Source organism: Cherax quadricarinatus, chromosome 49, assembly GCF_038502225.1.
Source record: "Cherax quadricarinatus isolate ZL_2023a chromosome 49, ASM3850222v1, whole genome shotgun sequence".
Taxonomy (NCBI): domain Eukaryota; kingdom Metazoa; phylum Arthropoda; class Malacostraca; order Decapoda; family Parastacidae; genus Cherax; species Cherax quadricarinatus.
The window spans coordinates 5,955,463-5,977,950 of NC_091340.1; the positions used below are offsets into that span (position 1 = coordinate 5,955,463).

Below are 22,488 nucleotides of genomic sequence, written 5' to 3' on the forward strand. Positions count from 1 at the left end.
GTCATCCTCATCCTTTCTTTTCTTTTACACAAATCAATTTTACAAGCTAGGAGCCGTTATCTTACCTCAGCTCATTTCAAAGCCTAGCCCTATCTAAGGTATACTACCACCCCCAGGATGCAACCCACAACAGTCGACTAACACCCAGGTACTTACTGATGAAAGTTAAGACACATGTACAACATCTCGTCATCTTTATTGTAGACGTTTCACCATCTAGTGACTTTATCAGTACAGATTCTAGGACATAACTAGAAGACTAGAACTATATACAAAAGATGAGGTAATCGGTCCCTCAGCCTTGGAGTTGGTGTGAAGAGCCCCGTGCACGGTACTGTATACCTTTCTTACACTACTTATTTACTGCTAAGTGGACAGGGGTTTTATCAAGTCACAAAACAGATCTACGTGCATAATAAATATATTAAACTAACTAACCTGGGTAAAGAGTACACGAGTATATTTAACAGTTTCAACTAGAACAACGACTTTTACAACACAACTGAACACCTTGCCAGGAAACTTCTTCATCGTTATCCTGCGTAACAACGTACACAGTCGCCCGTCCCGTGGGAATCCATCTCAGATCCAAACTAGCATATATTCTCGGCGCTCCCTTACAGGTCCGTCTCAAACTCAACCTACCCAACATTCTCCACCTGACTCTCGTGTACTATTCACCAATTGCCAACATTGCCAATAAAGGATCGCATTATACTGCATTTGTGTTTGTTTTCTATATATATATATATATATATATATATATATATATATATATATATATATATATATATATATATATATATATATATATATATATATATATATATATATATATATATATACAAAGCATATGAAGAAATTACAGTAGGTAGTCATCACTTAAAATTAATATTTTGACTGCTAGCAAAGTTCTAATTAGTTCAAATCTCTCTACTTTCCATGAAATATATTTATTGTAATTTTTAAATAAACTAGATACGAAATTTTGTTCTGGTTGTAAAAATTTTGCTTGAATTTTGGATTTTAAATATTTTACTTTCAAAGATTTGCGGGGAGAGAGAGAGAGAGAGAGAGAGAGAGAGAGAGAGAGAGAGAGAGAGAGAGAGAGAGAGAGAGAGAGAGAGAGAGAGCAACATTACAACCAACAAACATGCGAAAATGAAGATTTCAAGACCAGCTGAATTATTCAGGCATCTTGTCTGTATGCCAGCAGTATAACGAGCCCTCGGTTCTCCTGGATCAATTCATACATACTGCATATTAACTGTTTTATCCCTGGTTCATACATACCGCTTCATACATACAGGATGTTAAGTGCCTCTACCCTGGCAACTAACCTATACACAAGTTCTATTCAATATGAATAACGAAAGTGTAGCAACAGAGTACTTCTCAACAAGGGTAGAGTACAAATTAACCGAGTGGCTGCAATAGCCAATATTTTAACACTTAAGTACAGATTGCCAGAGTACTAACGTAACAAGCACTTTAATTATCAGGGATAATTGAATGACTAGCCATCAGTCCTTCAATAATCAAGCCATTAACGATAGCACCTTTAATACTTAATAACCTCGTATCATGATAATCTAACACTGTAAAATACCTGAAGCGTTGCTGTCTACCAAGACGTGCTAAGAAAAAGATATGAATGGCTTAAGACATGAGTAACACAAGACATAAACAAAAGACATAAAACATGAATAACTGATGACATGAGTAGCATAAGATACGAGCAGCAGAAGACATGAATAACCGAAGACAAGAGCAAAAACAGATCTTGAATTACTGCTGTTTCTTATATTAAAGGTGAAACGTAGCAACATTTCCCGTACTAAGTACGGAAAATGTGCAGAAACATTTATATGTCGACATTTTCCCTGCTCCCTGTGCTTGGAGAAACTTACTGGCACAACATTTCACTGGTTATGTAGAGCATTTCGGACAAATTAGGTCAAATTTGCCCCCAGGATGCGACCCACACCAGTCGACTAACACCCAGGTACTGATGGGCGAACATGGACAGGAGGTGTCCTAAGGAAACAAGCCTGGAGAAGAGTTCAGCTCCATGGAGCTGATCTCTTCTCCAGGCTGAGGGACTGACCACCTCAAATCCTTTTTCTCCAAGGCTGATGAACTGATTACACCATTCTTATTTCACTACTACACCTGCTTCCTCTTTATCTGACTGAAGGAGTCTACTGTGTAAGAGAAACGTCCTATCAATAACGATACCCAGCTGTTGCAGATATGTCTTAATCTTCAACGTATATGTGGTCAAAATTGGATTATACAATACAGCAGGTGTATGGCAGCCACACCTTTATGTAATGACTGCCTCTTTGTATAATGTATATTCAGTGTACAGTTGCGAGGCATGTCTCCTTAATTATACCTCTAATATTGAGAACGAACTGACTTCAAATCTTTTTTTTATAGTATGAGAGTAGTGCTGGAAAACAAGAATAGTCAGAACTCCTCGTGGGGTTCTGACCAGCCTAGTGGAAGTAGAAGCGAGTGGTCCTGTGACTGATACCTGTCACAAGACTGCTTTAGAATCTTGCGAGTGCTATTTCGTGTATGTTACCTCAGCTGTATATCCCTTTATTAATAAAATTCCACCTTCCTGGTATATCTTTGAAAGTGTAATATACTACTGTATATAAATATTAGCAGTAATAACTTTATACTGGGATTTTTATATCCCAATATCCTCTCAGTTAATTAATAGACTTGTAAAATATCTTTCAATTTCTTCATTCACCTGATCCTTGAACCTCTTCCCCATTTATATATAAATATTACAGCTCTGTATTTCATATTCCAATTCATTAATTTACTGCTATATGTTATTCCAATGCATTATATTTGTCCAGTGGTGAAAAGTGAGTGATTAAAAACATTACTGTGAAAAGAGGGGAGGACCTGAGCCATTATAGAGGGTGTTGAATTAGCAAGTAATTAGGGATTAGTTAAATCATTAAACCAGCTGGGAAGTAGTCTGATGGGTCACGAGACTTTCCTACATACGCCGCGTGGATCAGGTACAAACAAGTCTAACGATGAGCTACCCGATGGATCTCGGGGCTTAAAAACCCTCAGTGACCATGAAACGCAGAAAACACTAGAGGTGCCAACCCTGGCCGATAGCAAGAAGAGAGGAGATATGATAACATACGAGGTTATATAAGAATAGGAAAGAACCTATATAGTTCTCTTAGTACCTTCAACAGGAATGAGAGACCGCGGGTATAAATTAAGAAAAACTGAGACGAAGAGATAATGAAGATATTTCTCCTTACAAACAGAGCAGGAAAATAATGGAATGAACTACGACCAGTGGAAATTTTGCGCTCGCGCGTGCACGTGCACACACACACACACACACACACACACACACACACACACACACACACACACACACACACACACACACACACACACACACGTAAAAGGAAGGGCACTGCAATGGATAAGGGAATACCTGACAGGGAGGCAGCAACGAGTCATGGTACGTGAAGAGGTGTCACAGTGGGCGCCTGTTACGAGCGGGGTCCCACGGGGGTTAGTTCTAGGACCAGTGCTATTTTTGATATATGTGAACGACATGATGGAAGGAATAGACTCTGAAGTGTCCCTGTTCGCAGATGACGTGAAGTTGATGAGAAGAATTAAATCGGACGAGGATGAGGCAGGACTGCAAAGAGACCTGGAGAGGCTGGACATGTGGTCCAGTAACTGGCTTCTCGAATTCAATCCAGCCAAATGCAAAGTCATGAAGATTGGGGAGGGGCAAAGAAGACCGCAGACAGAGTATAGGCTAGGTGGACAAAGACTACAGACCTCACTCAGGGAGAAAGACCTTGGGGTGACCATAACACCGAGCACATCACCGGAGGCACACATCAACCAAATAACCGCTGCAGCATACGGGCGCCTGGCAAACCTGAGAATAGCGTTCCGATACCTTAATAAGGAATCGTTCAAGACACTGTACACTGTGTATGTTAGGCCCATACTGGAGTATGCAGCACCAGTCTGGAACCCACACCTGGTCAAGCACGTCAAGAAGTTAGAGAAAGTACAAAGGTTTGCAACAAGGCTAGTCCCAGAGCTCAAGGGAATGTCGTACGAGGAAAGGTTAAGGGAAATCGGACTGACGACACTGGAGGACAGAAGGGTCAGGGGAGACATGATAACGACATACAAGATACTGCGGGGAATAGACAAGGTGGACAGAGATAGGATGTTCCAGAGAGGGGACACAGGGACAAGGGGTCACAACTGGAAGCTGAAGACTCAGACGAGTCACAGGGACGTTAGGAAGTATTTCTTCAGTCATAGAGTTGTCAGCAAGTGGAATAGCCTAGCAAGTGAAGTAGTGGAGGCAGGAACCATACATAGTTTTAAGAAGAGGTATGACAAAGCTCAGGAAGCAGAGAGAGAGAGGATCCAGTAGCGATCAGTGAAGAGGCGGGGCCAGGAGCTGAGTCTCGACCCCTGCAACCACAATTAGGTGAGTACAATTAGGTGAGTACACACACACAGGCCCGGTGGCTAAAGCTCCCGCTTCACACACGGAGGGCCCGGGTTCGATTCCCGGCGGGTGGAAACATTTCGACACGTTTCCTTACACCTGTTGTCCTGTTCACCTAGCAGCAAATAGGTACCTGGGTGTTAGTCGACTGGTGTGGGTCGCATCCTGGGGGACAAGATTAAGGACCCCAATGGAAATAAGTTAGACAGTCCTCGATGACGCACTGACTTTCTTGGGTTATCCTGGGTGGCTAACCCTCCGGGGTTAAAAATCCGAACGAAATCTTATCTTATCTCTTATCAAGTGGGTAACTTACTATGGCTGAGTTGGGAAATTGGCACTTTTCACCATCGTACTGGTGGTAGCCACAATACTGTACTGGTGGTAGCCCCAGTACTGTACTGGTGGTAGCCCCAGTACTGTACTGGTGGTAGCCCCAGTACTGTACTGGTGGTAGCCCCAGTACTGTACTGGTGGTAGCCCCAGTACTGTACTGGTGGTAGCCCCAGTACTGTACTGGTGGTAGCCCCAGTACTGTACTGGTGGTAGCCCCAGTACTGTACTGGTGGTAGCCCCAGTACTGTACTGGTGGTAGCCCCAGTACTGTACTGGTGGTAGCCCCAGTACTGTACTGGTGGTAGCCCCAGTACTGTACTGGTGGTAGCCCCAGTACTGTACTGGTGGTAGCCCCAGTACTGTACTGGTGGTAGCCCCAGTACTGTACTGGTGGTAGCCCCAGTACTGTACTGGTGGTAGCCCCAGTACTGTACTGGTGGTAGCCCCAGTACTGTACTGGTGGTAGCCCCAGTACTGTACTGGTGGTAGCCCCAGTACTGTACTGGTGGTAGCCCCAGTACTGTACTGGTGGTAGCCCCAGTACTGTACTGGTGGTAGCCCCAGTACTGTATTGGTGGTAGCCCCAGTACTGTACTGGTGGTAGCCCCAGTACTGTACTGGTGGTAGCCCCAGTACTGTACTGGTGGTAGAGAGAGGGGGAGGCGAGTACTAACAATATCTTAAAAACTAAAGCACACACGCAATTTCTGGGTTTAGTTTGTCTTCTGGTTCCATCTCGTTGCGGGTTCCCTCTTTCTGAATGGTTCCATTGGGGCTTCTAGTACCCGGGTAGGTCAACTGGATATATGTAGCCGACTACCCCCATCCTATCTTATTTTATCCTGTGCTTGAGATACCTTGCTAGGTCAGCTGGGTCTTACACACCGCTCTTGGTGTTCAGCTAGGTCAGCTGGGTCTTACACACCGCTCTTGGTGTTCAGCTAGGTCAGCTGGGTCTTACACACCGCTCTTGGTGTTCAGCTAGGTCAGCTGGGTCTTACACACCGCTCTTGGTGTTCAGCTAGGTCAGCTGGGTCTTACACACCGCTCTTGGTGTTCAGCTAAGTCATGAGTATCCTAAAATCATTACATTGATTACCGGTAGTCATTAAGAGGTGGCAGGGTAGGGTGGCTGTCTGCGCTCACCACCCTGCCATACCCTCACTACCCTGCCCTGATTTCACTACCCTCCCCTGCCATCACCACCCTGCCCTGCCATCACCACCCTGTCCTGCCATCACCACCCTGTCCTGCCACCACCACCCTGCCCTGCCATCACCACCCTGCCCTGCCATCACCACCCTGCCATCACCATCCTGCCATCACCATCCTGCCCTGCCATCACCATCTTGCCCTGCCATCACCACCCTGCCCTGCCATCACCATGCCCTGCCATCACCACCCTGCCCTGCCATCACCACCCTGCCCTGCCATCACCACCCTGTCCTGCCATCACCACCCTGTCCTGCCACCACCACCCTGCCCTGCCATCACCGCCCTGCCCTGCCATCACCACCCCGCCCTTCCATCACCACCCTGTCCTGCCATCACCACCCTGCCCTGCCATCACCATCCTGCCCTGCCATCATCACCCTGCCCTGCCATCACCACCCTGCCCTGACATCACCACCCTGCCCTGCCATCAACACCCTGCCCTGCGATCAACACCCTGCCCTGCGATCAACACCCTGCCCTGCCATCAACACCCTGCCCTGCGATCAACACCCTGCCCTGCCATCACCATCCTGCCCTGCCATCACCATTCTGCCCTGCCATCACCACCCTGCCATCACCATCCTGCCCTGCCATCACCACCCTGCCCTGCCGTCACCACCCTGCCATCACCACCCTGCCCTGCCATCACCACCCTGCCCTGCCATCACCATCCTGCCTTGCCGTCACCACCCTTCCCTGCCGTCACCATCCTGCCCTGCCGTCACCACCCTGCCCTGCCATCACCACCCTGCCCTGCCATCACCACCCTGCCCTGCCATCACAATCCTGCCCTGCCATCACAATCCTGCCCTGTCATCACCACCCTGCCCTGCCATCACCATCCTGCCCTGCCATCACCATCCTGCCCTGCCATCACCACCCTGCCCTGCCATCACCACCCTGCCCTTCCATCACCACCCTGCCCTGCCACCACCACCCTGCCCTGCCATCACCACCCTGCCCTGCCATCACCATCCTGCCATCACCACCCTGCCCTGCCATCACTACCATGCCCTGCCATCACCACCCTGCCCTGCCATCCCCACCCTGCCCTGCCATCACCACCCTGCCATCACCACCCTGCCCTGCCATCACCACCCTGCCCTGCCATCACCACCCTGCCCTGCCATCACCACCCTGCCCTGCCATCACCACCCTGCCCTGCCATCACCACCCTGCCCTGCCATCACCACCCTGCCCTGCCACCACCACCCTGCCCTGCCATCACCATCCTGCCCTGCCACCACCACCCTGCCCTGCCATCACCACCCTGCCCTGCCATCACCACCCTGCCCTGCCATCACCACCCTGCTCTGCCATCACCACCCTGCCCTGCCATCACCGCCCTGCCCTGCCATCACCGCCCTGCCCTGCCATCACCGCCCTGCACTGCCATCACCACCCTGCCCTGCCATCACCACCCTGCCCTGCCATCACCACCCTGCCCTGCCATCACCAGCCTGCCCTGCCATCACCACCCTGCCCTGCCATCACCACCCTGCCCTGCCATCACCACCCTGCCCTGCCATCAACACCCTGCCCTGCGATCAACACCCTGCCCTGCCATCACCACCCTGCACTGCCATCACCACCCTGCACTGCCATCACCACCCTGCCCTGCCATTACCATCCTGCCTTGCCATCACCACCCTGCCCTGCCATCACCACCCTGCCCTGCCATCACCACCCTGCCCTGCCATCACCATCCTGCCCTGCCATCACCACCCTGCCCTGCCATCACCACCCTGCCCTGCCGTCACCACCCTGCCCTGCCGTCACCATCCTGCCCTGCCGTCACCACCCTTCCCTGCCGGCACCACCCTGCCCTGCCATCACCACCCTGCCCTGCCATCACCATCCTGCCCTGCCATCATCATCCTGCCCTGCCATCACAATCCTGCCCTGCCATCACCACCCTGCCCTGCCATCACCATCCTGCCCTGCCATCACCATCCTGCCCTGCCATCACCATCCTGCCCTGCCATCACCACCCTGCCCTGCCATCACCACCCTGCCCTGCCATCACCACCCTACCCTATCACCATCCTGCCCTGTCATCACCACCCTGCCCTGCCATCACCACCCTGCCCTGCCATCACCACCCTACCCTATCACCAACCTGCCCTGCCATCACCACCCTGCCCTGCCATCACCACCCTGCCCTGCCATCACCACCCTGCCCTGCCATCACCATCCTGCCCTGCCATCACCATCCTGCCCTGCCATCACCATCCTGCCCTGCCATCACCATCCTGCCCTGCCATCACCATCCTGCCCTGCCATCACCATCCTGCCCTGCCATCACCACCCTGCCCTGCCATCACCACCCTGCCCTGCCATCACCACCCTGCCCTGCCATCACCACCCTACCCTATCACCATCCTGCCCTGTCATCACCACCCTGCCCTGCCATCACCACCCTGCCCTGCCATCACCACCCTACCCTATCACCAACCTGCCCTGCCATCACCACCCTGCCCTGCCATCACCACCCTCCCCTGCCATCACCACCCTGCCCTGCCATCACCATCCTGCCCTGCCATCACCATCCTGCCCTGCCATCACCATCCTGCCCTGCCATCACCATCCTGCCCTGCCATCACCATCCTGCCCTGCCATCACCATCCTGCCCTGCCATCACCACCCTGCCCTGCCATCACCATCCTGCCCTGCCATCACCATCCTGCCCTGCAGCATGTGGCTGACTCGAAGAAAAATTTCAACTAATATGCGACATACGTAATAATATCATATCTAAACCGCTAATGCTAATACAGCCTTAAAATTATTGTAGTTCTCGAGGTGGGAAGTACAGTGCCTGCACCCTGAAGGAGGAGTGAGGATGTTGTAGTTCTGGAGGTGGGAAGTACAGTGCCTGCACCCTGAAGGAGGAGTGAGGATGTTGTAGTTCTGGAGGTGGGAAGTACAGTGCCTGCACCCTGAAGGAGGGGTGAGGATGTTGTAGTTCTGGAGGTGGGAAGTACAGTGCCTGCACACTGAAGGAGGGGTGAGGATGTTGTAGTTCTGGAGGTGGGAAGTACAGTGCCTGCACAATGAAGGAGGGGTGAGAATGTTGTAGTTCTGGAGGTGGGAAGTACAGTGCCTGCACCCTGAAGGAGGGTTGGGGATGTTACAGGTCTGGAGGTGGGAAGTACAGTGCCTGCACCCTGAAGGAGGAGTGAGGATGTTGTAGTTCTGGAGGTGGGAAGTACAGTGCCTGCACCCTGAAGGAGGAGTAGAGATGTTACAGGTCTGGAGGTGGGAAGTACAGTGCCTGCACCCTGAAGGAGGAGTGAGGATGTTGTAGTTCTGGAGGTGGGAAGTACAGTGCCTGCACCCTGAAGGAGGAGTAGAGATGTTACAGGTCTGGAGGTGGGAAGTACAGTGCCTGCACCCTGAAGGAGGGGTGGGGATGTTGTAGTTCTGGAGGTGGGAAGTACAGTGCCTGCACCCTGAAGGATGGGTGGGGATGTTGTAGTTCTGGAGGTGATAAGTACAGTGCCTGCACCTTGAAGGAGGGGTGGGTATGTTGTAGTTCTGGAGGTGGGAAGTACAGTGCCTGCACACTGAAGGAGGGGTGGGGATGTTGTAGTTCTGGAGGTGGGAAGTACAGTGCCTGCACCCTGAAGGAGGGGTTGGGATGTTGTAGTTCTGGAGGTGGGAAGTACAGTGCCTGCACTCTGAAGGAGGGGTGGGGATGTTGTAGTTCTGGAGGTGGGAAGTACAGTGCCTGCACCCTGAAGGAGGGTTGGGGATGTTGTAGTTCTGGAGATGGGAAGTACAGTGCCTGCACTCTGAAGGAGGGGTGGGGATGTTGTAGTTCTGGAGGTGGGAAGTACAGTGCCTGCACCCTGAAGGAGGGGTGGGGATGTTGTAGTTCTGGCGGTGGGAAGTACAGTGCCTGCACAGTGAAGGAGGGGTGAGGATGTTGTAGTTCTGGAGGTGGGAAGTACAGTGCCTGCACCCTGAAGGAGGGGTGAGGATGTTGTAGTTCTGGAGGTGGGAAGTACAGTGCCTGCACCCTGAATGAGGGGTGAGGATGTTGTAGTTCTGGAGGTGGGAAGTACAGTGCCTGCACCCTGAAGGAGGGGGTGGGGATGTTACAGGTCTGGAGGTGGGAAGTATAGTGCCTGCACCCTGAAGGAGGAGTGAGGATGTTGTAGTTCTGGAGGTGGGAAGTACAGTGCCTGCACCCTGAAGGAGGGGTGGGGATGTTACAGGTCTTTAGGTGGGAAGTATAGTGCCTGCACCCTGAAGGAAGGGTGAGGATGTTGTAGTTCTTGAGGTGGGAAGTACAGTGCCTGTACCCTGAAGGAGGGGTGGGGATGTTACAGGTCTGGAGGTGGGAAGTACAGTGCCTGCACCCTGAAGGAGGGGTGGGGATGTTACAGGTCTGGAGGTGGGAAGTATAGTGCCTGCACCCTGAAGGAGGAGTGAGGATGTTGTAGTTCTGGAGGTGGGAAGTACAGTGCCTGCACCCTGAAGGAGGGGTGGGGATGTTACAGGTCTGAAGGTGGGAAATATAGTGCCTGCACCCTAAAGGAAGGGTGAGGATGTTGTAGTTCTGGAGGTGGGAAGTAAAGTGCCTGCACCCTGAAGGAGGGGTGGGGATGTTACAGGTCTGGAGGTGGGAAGTATAGTGCCTGCACCCTGAAGGAGGGGTGGGGATGTTATAGGTCTGGAGGTGGGAAGTATAGTGCCTGCACCCTGAAGGAGGGGTGGGGATGTTACAGGTCTGGAGGTGGGAAGTACAGTGCCTGCACCCTGAAGGAGGGGTGGGGATGTTATAGGTCTGGAGGTGGGAAGTATAGTGCCTGCACCCTGAAGGAGGAGTGAGGATGTTGTAGTTCTGGAGGTGGGAAGTACAGTGCCTGCACTCTGAAGGAGGGGTAGAGATGTTACAGTTCTGGAGATGGGAATTACAGTGCCTGCACTCTGAAGGAGGGGTGGAGATGTTATAGTTCTGGAGGTGGGAAGTACAGTGCCTGCACTCTGAAGGAGGGGTGGAGATGTTATAGTTCTGGAGGTGGGAAGTACAGTGCCTGCACTCTGAAGGAGGGGTGGAGATGTTACAGTTCTGGAGATGGGAAGTACAGTGCCTGCACTCTGAAGGAGGGGTGGAGATGTTATAGTTCTGGAGGTGGGAAGTACAGTGCCTGCACTCTGAAGGAGGGGTGGAGATGTTATAGTTCTGGAGGTGGAAAGTACAGTGCCTCCCAACCAACACCTCCTGCCTCTACATAATCCAATATTTTAGTATATTTTTCGAGCCACTGAAGACAAAGCGCCATCATTCGTGGCACGAAATTTGCAGTGCGCAATGGACTCAAATATTCGAGAACGCGAGTGTTTCAAGGCCGCGCCTACGCCAGACCCTCGCACTTGTTCCAGCGAGAAATTGTTCGTGATCACGCACATGTGTGACGCACAGGCGCGCCCACGCTGGTGGCAACCTATGCGTTCACGGACGGGGATTCACAGACACTAACGGAAGCTAAAGGGGGTCCGCAGGGGTTCACGGACACGGACGGACACTGATGGGGGGGGGGTTCGTGGGGTTCACAGATGCTATGGGGGGTTCACGGACGCAGATGAAAGCTATGGGGTTAGAACACACTCAGGGTTCCAGAAAGCGGACGGACGATACAGGGTTCAAACAACTGGATGTACACGGGAGGTTCATTCAAATTTCGACGAACATTAAGATGTTAAATATGGAGAAACACTAGTTCAAAACGTGATCAAGCAATGTTTCACACATCTGGGCCAACACTCAAGGTTCACACACACACACACACACACACACACACACACACACACACACACAACGTGGAGACAAACAACATTCCACCTTAATAATTGATAAAGCTACCAGTGACTACCACTATAGTACCTGTCTAATACCTATTTACTCACACATCTACCCATTTAACCCACTAACCTACTTAGGTATACTAGATACGAGCCTAATCAATATTCCAACACGTAGGGAGCAGCTCAATAATTAGTAATGATATAACCCCATTATGTACCTCTGTAATCGTTTGACCACCGTTCACAGGATGGGTTTGGGGTGCATAATATTTTAAACTAATTTTGTAATAAAAATAAACGACCTTCGACAGTACAGTAAATTTTATACTTGTGTTTATAAACAGTAAGTCTCTCGTCAATATATTTTTATTCATTAATTTACGTTCCTGGATCATTAAGCAATGATCTAAGCAAATTTGGAAATTATAGTTTCTGAATTGATTCAGTGATGTTAAATAATGCTTTCTGAATAAAAAAATAAATCATTGAATATGCAAAATTATATAACCTTAATTATAGGGAAGTTAGGAGAAGTATCTAAGTTAGTTTTGGGATAAAAGTTTGTACTAACTAATACAGTGTGTGTCAGGATGTGTGTCAACTATACACAACCAGTTAAGAATAATTTAATACCTAAACTAGAGCCTACAGTAACCTCTCACTGTATCAACAGTTAGATATACACATCCCCCGTGTATATACACCGCCGCTCTCACCGTAATTCAATCATGATCACATAACATGACTGCCAATGGGAAATATTTTCATCTCTTTCTCTTACATAAATAAAATGTCTAATAAATTAGAAAAAAAAATGTCGTAAATTACGAACTAAATTGTTATAAAGAATATCAAAGATTTCAGACCATAGTATTCCACAGTAGCGCAGCCACGAGGAGGGGGGTTAAGGGGCATAAAGCCCCCCCCCCTCCACACGGAAATCTTTTTTCAGTTACATAATTTTCACCGATCTATACCTGGAGAGTTCCGGGGGTCAACGCTCCCGCGGCCCGGTCTGTGACTAGGCCTCATAGTGGATCAGGGCCTGATCAACCAGGCTGTTACTGCTGGCCGCACGTAAACCGACGTACGAGCCACAACCCGGCTGATCAGGTACTGACTTTAGGTGCTTGTCCAGCGCCTTGTTGAAGACAGCCAGGGGTCTATTGGTAATCCCCCTTATGAATGCTGGGAGACAGTTGAACAGTCTTGGGCCCCTGACACTTATTGTGTTGTCTCTTATCGTGCTAGTGGCTCCCCTGCTTTTCATTGCTGGGATGTTGCATCGTCTGCTGAGTCTATTGGTTTTATAGTGAGTGATTTTCGTGTGCAAGTTTGGTACTAATTCCTCTAGGATTTTCCAGGTGTATATAATCATGTATCTCTCCCGCCTGCGTTCTAGGGAGTACAGGTTGAGGAACTTCAAGCGTTCCCAGTAACTGAGGTGTTTTATCGCAGTTGTGTGTACCATGAAGGTTCTATATCGACCAGTGACCATGAAAGTATAAGTTTTAAAAAAATCACACAGTGAAATTTTTATAATTTTAAAGACGATTACCTTTTTTGTATTAGCAACTTGTGGTTTTCAAATCCCTCTAGATTTAAATCTTGGCTTAATCCCCCCTCCCATATAAAATCCTGCTTGTACTACTGGCATTCTAGTAAATCAATCTAATAAAATAACTTATCACTAGTTATTAGTTATTTGGGCTCCCTGAAATGCTCTGCAAAACCAGGGATTTTATATATTTATCACAGCAATTGATCCTTCATTAGTGTTTACTACACTTTACAGAAATTAAGATTATTACTGCCATAAGATTAGCTAGGACTTACCCTGTGTAGAGAAGAGGTGAGTTGAGAGGGTGGAGGTGGGTGGAGATCCAGGCTGGGGTTCTCCCCTAGTGTGAGGTAGATGTGATACCAGGTAATACTCTTACTCACACACTCACAATCACTTCATAAGGCACGTGTTTCCAATTTTTAGGCACATTTTGTTTCTGTGGAGGAACGACAGGTGAATAAATTTAACTCGGAGCAACATTCTCAGTTGTAAGACACACGGAACATAGTTTCACGAGCTAGTGTGTATGTATGTGGGGGGGGGGGTAGAGGATGAGGGAGAGAGATTACCAGTCAAATCATCTTATAAGCACGAGTCTTAATTAAGGTGTGACTGTTGTGCTCTGAGTCACCCACAACACTGCTAACATCGTCGAGCAATTATAGTTTTAGCTTTCTCCACAGTTTAGTACAATTGCAATATAGTTCAGTATAAATAACAAAAAGGCACAATACCGTGACTGGAACAATACACAAATAACCCTCACATGACTTTGTAAATGGTCCAAGTCGGACCGAAAAGTCGTCGTATTATTTGTGTAGTTTAGTATAATTTAGCACAGCTTTGTATTGTTCTGATATAGTTTCACATGCAGTACAAATATAGATTTTAAATACAGCTGCTATCCTACCTCGGCTCATTTCAATGCACATCTGCAACACCTCAGCATCTTTGACGGCCTTTGAAATAGATACCCAGGTGTTGCACGTGTCTAATTCCTCAGGTGTAAGGAGACTTGTCAGTATTTCTCATCCCTCCTGGGAATCAAATCGATAATTTTAATCATTTGAAGGGAAGATTCTCTGACAGAAGAGCAAGACAATGAAAGAAATCAGATTATTCTGACTAACGTATTAACCAATATACCACGAACAGGTTCAAAGAGCTCAACTAGATAGCTGCTGAGATGTGGAATCATTATGACTCAAAATCTACACCGGTACAATCTTAATCATGAATATCTGACTGAACAAAGCTTCGAACAATTGATGAACTTCGACACTCCCTCGAGACCCGATATATTCCACTTTTAAGCCGAGAAAGAACGAAATTTACAGCAATTGTGAGATTGGAACAGGAACTGACCGGTGGGCCAGTTTCACTGGCTGACCGGTGGGCCAGTTTCACTGGCTGACCGGTGGGCCAGTTTCACTGGCTGACCGGTGGGCCAGTTTCACTGGCTGACCGGTGGGCCAGTTTCACTGGCTGACCGGTGGGCCAGTTTCACTGGCTGACCGGTGAGCCAGGTTCACTGGCCCAACATGCTAATCAATGTACAACGACCAGGTAAAAACGAGGCCAAGCCACAGAGCAACATACAGTTCCACCCAGGCCACACTATCAAGTCTGAAGGTCAACTGACACGAATAAATTCACTCGGGACGCCATTACTAAAAAAGTTTCGGTATTTGGTCCTTGACCACTTCAGATACATGTATTTGATGAACTCAGGGCCGAAACGTCTTCAGTAAAGATGTTCATTTCGTTCAAGTTGTAGGTAGTCACTGGCTTTCTTGTTGCAAGACCCCTCGCACTACTTTTCTGCACAAGAACCACTGGTACTTTGGTATGATTACCATGGCAATTCCCACACATTTTCAGCAGGACATTATATTTTTTACTACGTTTCACTCATTAGAATCGTCATTGTGGGTAAAACGTCGTATAATTCTTTTATTTCTGCTCAGTCTCTGAATTTCCACTTGTTGCTAATAAAGACACGTATGCAACTCTTGGGACATTTAATAGACGTTTCGCCCACTGGGAGCTTCATCAGTCAAATCAATGTACTAACCCCCCTAGTGATCGAAACGTCTCATAATAAATATATCCTGAATATTTAAATAAAACACAATACGAGGTTTGTGGTATTTTATTTGACGTTCTGACCACCAGCGACTGTATCAATTGGTAAACTCACTGGAGAACGAAACGTCTTCTCAATAAAATGCCATAAACCACATACTGTGTCATGAATAAAGAAGAAAACGGCACAATACCGTGACTGGAACAATACACAAATAATCCGACTTGGACCGAATGGCTCAAGACGAACAGAAATATCGTTGTAAGCTTCTCTCTTATATGCGCGGGTTATTTGTGCATGCGTCATCTGGCATACAGTGCTACCACTGGTAGCACTGTATGCCCACTGGTGGGACCTGATGTATATACCTCACGCTGCCAATGGCATGTTGAAATCGACCCCCTGATCATTCTCATGCCTTCAGATTTATGAATTATTTTCTCGTGAAGTGCTGAAGCAGTATGTGTCCTTCAGAGCAGGGTGTACTTGAGGCTGGATCCTTCAGAGCAGGGTGTACTTGAGGCTGGATCCTTCAGAGCAGGGTGTACTTGAGGCTGGATCCTTCAGAGCAGGGTGTACTGGAGGCTGGATCCTTCAGAGCAGGGTGTACTGGAGGCTGGATCCTTCAGAGCAGGGTGTACTTGAGGCTGGATCCTTCAGAACAGGGTGTACTTGAGGCTGGATCCTTCAGAGCAGGGTGTACTTGAGGCTGGATCCTTCAGAGCAGGGTGTACTGGAGGCTGGATCCTTCAGAGCAGGGTGTACTTGAGGCTGGATCCTTCAGAGCAGGGTGTACTGGAAGCTGGATCCTTCAGAGCAGGGTGTACTGGAGGCTGGATCCTTCAGAGCAGGGTGTACTTGAGGCTGGATCCTTCAGAGCAGGGTGTACTTGAGGCTGGATCCTTCAGAGCAGGGTGTACTTGAGGCTGGATCCTTCAGAGCAGGGTGTACTGGAGGCTGGATCCTTCAGAGCAGGGTGTACTGGAAGCTGGATCCTTCAGAGCAGGGTGTACTTGAGGCTGGATCCTTCAGAGCAGGGTGTACTTGAGGCTGGATCCTTCAGAGCAGGGTGTACTTGAGGCTGGATCCTTCAGAGCAGGGTGTACTTGAGGCTGGATCCTTCAGAGCAGGGTGTACTGGAAGCTGGATCCTTCAGAGCAGGGTGTACTGGAGGCTGGATCCTTCAGAGCAGGGTGTACTGGAGGCTGGATCCTTCAGAGCAGGGTGTACTTGAGGCTGGATCCTTCAGAGCAGGGTGTACTGGAAGCTGGATCCTTCAGAGCAGGGTGTACTTGAGGCTGGATCCTTCAGAGCAGGGTGTACTTGAGGCTGGATCCTTCAGAGCAGGGTGTACTTGAGGCTGGATCCTTCAGAGCAGGGTGTACTGGAAGCTGGATCCTTCAGAGCAGGGTGTACTGGAGGCTGGATCCTTCAGAGCAGGGTGTACTTGAGGCTGGATCCTTCAGAGCAGGGTGTACTTGAGGCTGGATCCTTCAGAGCAGGGTGTACTGGAAGCTGGATCCTTCAGAGCAGGGTGTACTTGAGGCTGGATCCTTCAGAGCAGGGTGTACTTGAGGCTGGATCCTTCAGAGCAGGGTGTACTTGAGGCTGGATCCTTCAGAGCAGGGTGTACTTGAGGCTGGATCCTTCAGAGCAGGGTGTACTTGAGGCTGGATCCTTCAGAGCAGGGTGTACTTGAGGCTGGATCCTTCAGAGCAGGGTGTACTTGAGGCTGGATCCTTCAGAGCAGGGTGTACTTGAGGCTGGATCCTTCAGAGCAGGGTGTACTGGAGGCTGGATCCTTCAGAGCAGGGTGTACTTGAGGCTGGATCCTTCAGAGCAGGGTGTACTGGAGGCTGGATCCTTCAGAGCAGGGTGTACTGGAAGCTGGATCCTTCAGAGCAGGGTGTACTTGAGGCTGGATCCTTCAGAGCAGGGTGTACTGGAGGCTGGATCCTTCAGAGCAGGGTGTACTGGAAGCTGGATCCTTCAGAGCAGGGTGTACTGGAGGCTGGATCCTTCAGAGCAGGGTGTACTTGAGGCTGGATCCTTCAGAGCAGGGTGTACTGGAGGCTGGATCCTTCAGAGCAGGGTGTACTGGAAGCTGGATCCTTCAGAGCAGGGTGTACTGGAGGCTGGATCCTTCAGAGCAGGGTGTACTTGAGGCTGGATCCTTCAGAGCAGGGTGTACTGGAGGCTGGATCCTTCAGAGCAGGGTGTACTGGAAGCTGGATCCTTCAGAGCAGGGTGTACTGGAGGCTGGATCCTTCAGAGCAGGGTGTACTGGAGGCTGGATCCTTCAGAGCAGGATGTACTTGAGGCTGGATCCTTCAGAGCAGGGTGTACTTGAGGCTGGATCCTTCAGAGCAGGGTGTACTGGAGGCTGGATCCTTCAGAGCAGGGTGTACTGGAAGCTGGATCCTTCAGAGCAGGGTGTACTGGAGGCTGGATCCTTCAGAGCAGGGTGTACTTGAGGCTGGATCCTTCAGAGCAGGGTGTACTGGAGGCTGGATCCTTCAGAGCAGGGTGTACTGGAAGCTGGATCCTTCAGAGCAGGGTGTACTTGAGGCTGGATCCTTCAGAGCAGGGTGTACTGGAGGCTGGATCCTTCAGAGCAGGGTGTACTTGAGGCTGGATCCTTCAGAGCAGGGTGTACTTGAGGCTGGATCCTTCAGAGCAGGGTGTACTTGAGGCTGGATCCTTCAGAGCAGGGTGTACTGGAGGCTGGATCCTTCAGAGCAGGGTGTACTGGAGGCTGGATCCTTCAGAGCAGGGTGTACTTGAGGCTGGATCCTTCAGAGCAGGGTGTACTGGAGGCTGGATCCTTCAGAGCAGGGTGTACTTGAGGCTGGATCCTTCAGAGCAGGGTGTACTGGAGGCTGGATCCTTCAGAGCAGGGTGTACTGGAGGCTGGATCCTTCAGAGCAGGGTGTACTGGAAGCTGGATCCTTCAGAGCAGGGTGTACTGGAGGCTGGATCCTTCAGAGCAGGGTGTACTGGAGGCTGGATCCTTCAGAGCAGGGTGTACTGGAGGCTGGATCCTTCAGAGCAGGGTGTACTGGAGGCTGGATCCTTCAGAGCAGGGTGTACTGGAGGCTGGATCCTTCAGAGCAGGGTGTACTGGAGGCTGGATCCTTCAGAGCAGGGTGTACTGGAGGCTGGATCCTTCAGAGCAGGGTGTACTGGAGGCTGGATCCTTCAGAGCAGGGTGTACTGGAAGCTGGATCCTCCGTCCTCTACTCTTACAATCAGTGAATGTCTTGGCGCATTCACTCCCCCTCCCTCTTCTAACTGAAACCTCTGTATGACCTTAACCGCACATGGCTACAAATAATCATTAATTCTTGACCTTAACCTCGACTTAGCTTGCTGACTAGACCTACTGGCCTAACCTTCTAAATTGACCTACTGGCCTAACCTTCTGAATTGACCTACTGGCCTAACCTACTAACCTGACCTACTGGCCTCAATATTTGCAAGAAAAGAATGGGGAGTGTTCTCATGCGACCTACATTATCATCCTCTTTACCCTGTTCATCTCATGCCAATGCACTTCTCACGACACCAGTAATATACGAAGTTGCTTGCGGTTCGACTGGTAGTGGCCTGGCTCACACAGTGAGGGGACCGGGGTTCGATACTCTAACGAGTGGAAACGTCTGAACAAGTTACCTAACACCTGCTGCCCCTGTTTACTTAGCAGTAAGTAGGTACCTGGGTGTTAGTCGATCGCTGTGGCGGTAGCATAACTTAAGATAATCAAATTTGATCCTACGAAGGGGGTGGAAGTTCGATTCCTTGGATCAAGAGCCTCTCATCAGCATCAAAGCACTCCCCTTCACTCACAAGTTCCTTGACTTCAATTAGGGGCTCCTGACTCGGGGAACTGAACCTGACTCTCCCTTCCTTGAATCAAACCTAATTGCCGCCCAATTCCCCCCCCCCTCAGGTGTTGTACGACTCCAACAGGTTTAGCGGTCAGTTCATGACTGTAATAATAAAGAATAAAGAGGTACAATACCGTGACTGGGACAGTACACACATAACCCGCACGTAGTAGACTAGTGTAACTAGTCAATGGTACAAATTGGACCGAAACGTCGTGCTAAGTTTGTCTCCTATTTGCGAGTTATCTGTGCATTGCAATAATAACAATGAAGCCAACTTGAAGATTGAGGCACTTGTGCACCACATGGGAACCTTTATTCTACAAGACTGATGGACTGAACACATCGACTCCGGGCTGAGGGACTGATTACCTCAAACTACTCCTCTCCTTACACCTTTCTGCTTTGTATTGGACTGATGAAGCCACTGTGTGGCGAAACGTTTCCTCAATAACGATTCCCATATGTTGCATAAGTGTTTCAATCTTCAACCTGTCGGTTTACAAAACATGCATCACGATGAAGACACCTCCAGTAAGGGAGGAGGGAGGGGAAGGGGAGGAACACAGCCTCACAAACAAGGAGTCATTTTTTAGCGCATCCTCCTCCTGACAAACATTTCACTGTTGCAAACAATCAAATGGGTAACTGATCAAGTTGCCTTACGCAGTGAAAAATGTGACATTTATTTTCAGGGACTACCAGTTTTCTGGTCGTGCGGCAGAGCTTTTTATTAACTGCCTCTATCCTATATTTATCATTTTTACGTTGTGGTATATTATGATGGGTTATTTTCTTATGGATAAATGACAACCTAACCGAAAAACAGCTGGAAACCACATGTGGGACTGACTCTCAGAGGTATTCTCTGGGAATTTCTGAACCTGGGTTTTGTCAGTCATATTCGGAGTCTTTTTTAACCAGGTTAGAAGACCGTCGTAGGTCCGAGAGACACTTGCTATCGTAGCCCCCACTGAATATATCTATACAAAAGATATACGCAATAATAGAAGTTTGTGCCTTAGAAAAAATATATTTGATTTAGAGAGATGAATTTTGATTCTATAGTTCGCTTTTCAGTTTTTCGGATAAACGTGATTTTAGTTCACAAAATTTTTCGTAGGGTCAAAACTTTCGTAGGCCGTAGACAGTGATTATAGCGCCTAATGGATAATACCGCGGCCCTGGTTTTAACTACACTGTTAACTGCTTCTAAGTGCCATGTTGGAATCTTCCTTGACTTGCTTTAGCACCACTGGTTCCATACAAGCTCTATACGATGCTTAAATCATAATAATCTTTATCTCTACAAGTACATGTACAAAGTATACAGGTCTAGCTGACATCAATGGCATATTAACTCGACTCACGAAATCTTAATGACACGATTGCAAACAAACCATACCGCGGGATCAAACCCCACCCGTGGTATGGTTTGGTTTTTTAATGACATTACTTTACGGAAAGCCCCTTGTTAATTTTGCATAGCATTTCAAACAAAATAGGTCAATTTTGTCCCAGGATGCTACACACACCAGTCGACTAACACCCAGGTACCCATTTTACTGATGGGTTAATATGGACAGGAGGTGCCTTGAGAAAACACGTCCTAATGCTTCCTGCTGCACCGGGGAATCGACCCCTGGACCATTGTGTGAGCCGAGTGCGCTAGCGATCGAGCGACTCGCTTAACCTGAAGTTTCTTTTGATACAGCATAGTAAACCAATTAACCCATATCAAACACTAGTCATCAGTGCATTATCAAAGAATCTGCACTGAAAAAACACGAGTTTCAGCACTGAAATGTTTAACTGTCTAGTGTATGCAGACTAGGCTGGCGTCCCAGGAGCCCCGCCTCACACCTGGGCTGCAGATGTGCAGCCCAGGTGTTGTACATGTGTCTAATTCCTTATCTAGTCAGTATTGTATACAATCAATGTGCAGAGTATAACGCGTTAAGGTTCCGTTTAAACAAAAATAGCGCCATAATAACACTAACTACTGCGATTTGCAGTAGCAGTAATGATATACAATACCGACAAGTTGATGAATAAGAAACGTGCAACACTTGAGTGCGTTTATTTTAAACACGTTTCGCCAGCCAATGGCTTTATCAGTAAGACTACAGTGGTGAACACCTTCATCCAGGCTAGGGGACTGATTACCTCATCTGCTACTGCCTCCAGTTTCAACACCTTCAAATGATCTCTGTATTGAATTGATAAAGCCACTTGTTGGTATAACGTATCATAAGACACCCAGGTGTTATACTCGTATCTTATACTACTGTACTAGTTAAGTTTAATAGCAAACTAACTACTATTAACCTGCACGCTATTCTAATTTTGCTCTTGTATGCAAAAAATTCACTCAATATTTAAGTTGATCTATGTAGCCAGGAGGGCAAGAGCACTCACTGCTACATCTTGCTTATAAATTATGAAGCGTTCTTTTGTAGTTACTTGTATGTGTTTGTGATGTTAATTTGTATGTGGTACAGCTAATGTGATGTAGTGTTTCTCAGTGTGATGTTATGTTTGTGTCAGTAATGTAGTGTTTGTCAGTATGTAGTGCTTGTGTCAGTGATGTAGTTAGTAACGTAGTACTTGTGTCAGTAACATTTGTTTCAGTAATGTAGTGTTTGTACTCACCTAGTTGTGGTTGCAGGGGTCGAGTCACAGCTGACCCCGCCTCTTCACTGGTCGCTAATAGGTCACTCTTCCTGCTCCATGAGCTTTATCATACCTCTTCTTAAAGCTATGTATATAGATCCTGCCTCCATTACATCACTTCCCAACTATTCTACTTCCTGACAACTGTGACTAAAGAAATACTTCCTAACATCCCGGTGATTCACACGAGTCTTCAACTTCCAGTTGTGACCCCTTGCTGCTGTGTCCCATCTCTGGAACGTTCTTTGTCCCCCTTATCGATTCCTCTCAGTATTTTATAAGTCGTTATCATATCCTCTCTATCTCTCCTGTCCTCCAGTGTCGTCAGGTCGATTTCCCTTAACCTATCCTCGTAGTACATACCCTTAGCTCC

General features: G+C 48.5%; 1 protein-coding gene across 11 annotated transcripts in view; it reads right to left on the reverse strand.

Moving 5' to 3' along the window:
- LOC128696987 (forkhead box protein J3-like) overlaps nucleotides 1-22,488 on the reverse strand; it is a 96,697-nt gene that overhangs the window by 71,668 nt on the left and 2,541 nt on the right. For 5 of the 11 annotated variants that reach the window (XM_053788458.2, XM_053788454.2, XM_053788456.2 and 2 more), the window contains exon 2: nucleotides 13,742-13,905. The exons of 2 other annotated variants lie outside the window; for them this stretch is intronic. The gene's annotated coding sequence lies outside the window, so the exon portion shown is untranslated. Of the gene's footprint in view, nucleotides 1-13,741; nucleotides 13,906-14,379; nucleotides 14,507-22,094; nucleotides 22,219-22,488 lie in introns of those variants that run through there. 4 more of the 11 variants (XM_053788455.2, XM_053788452.2, XM_070095143.1 and 1 more) reach the window with 2 other exon arrangements.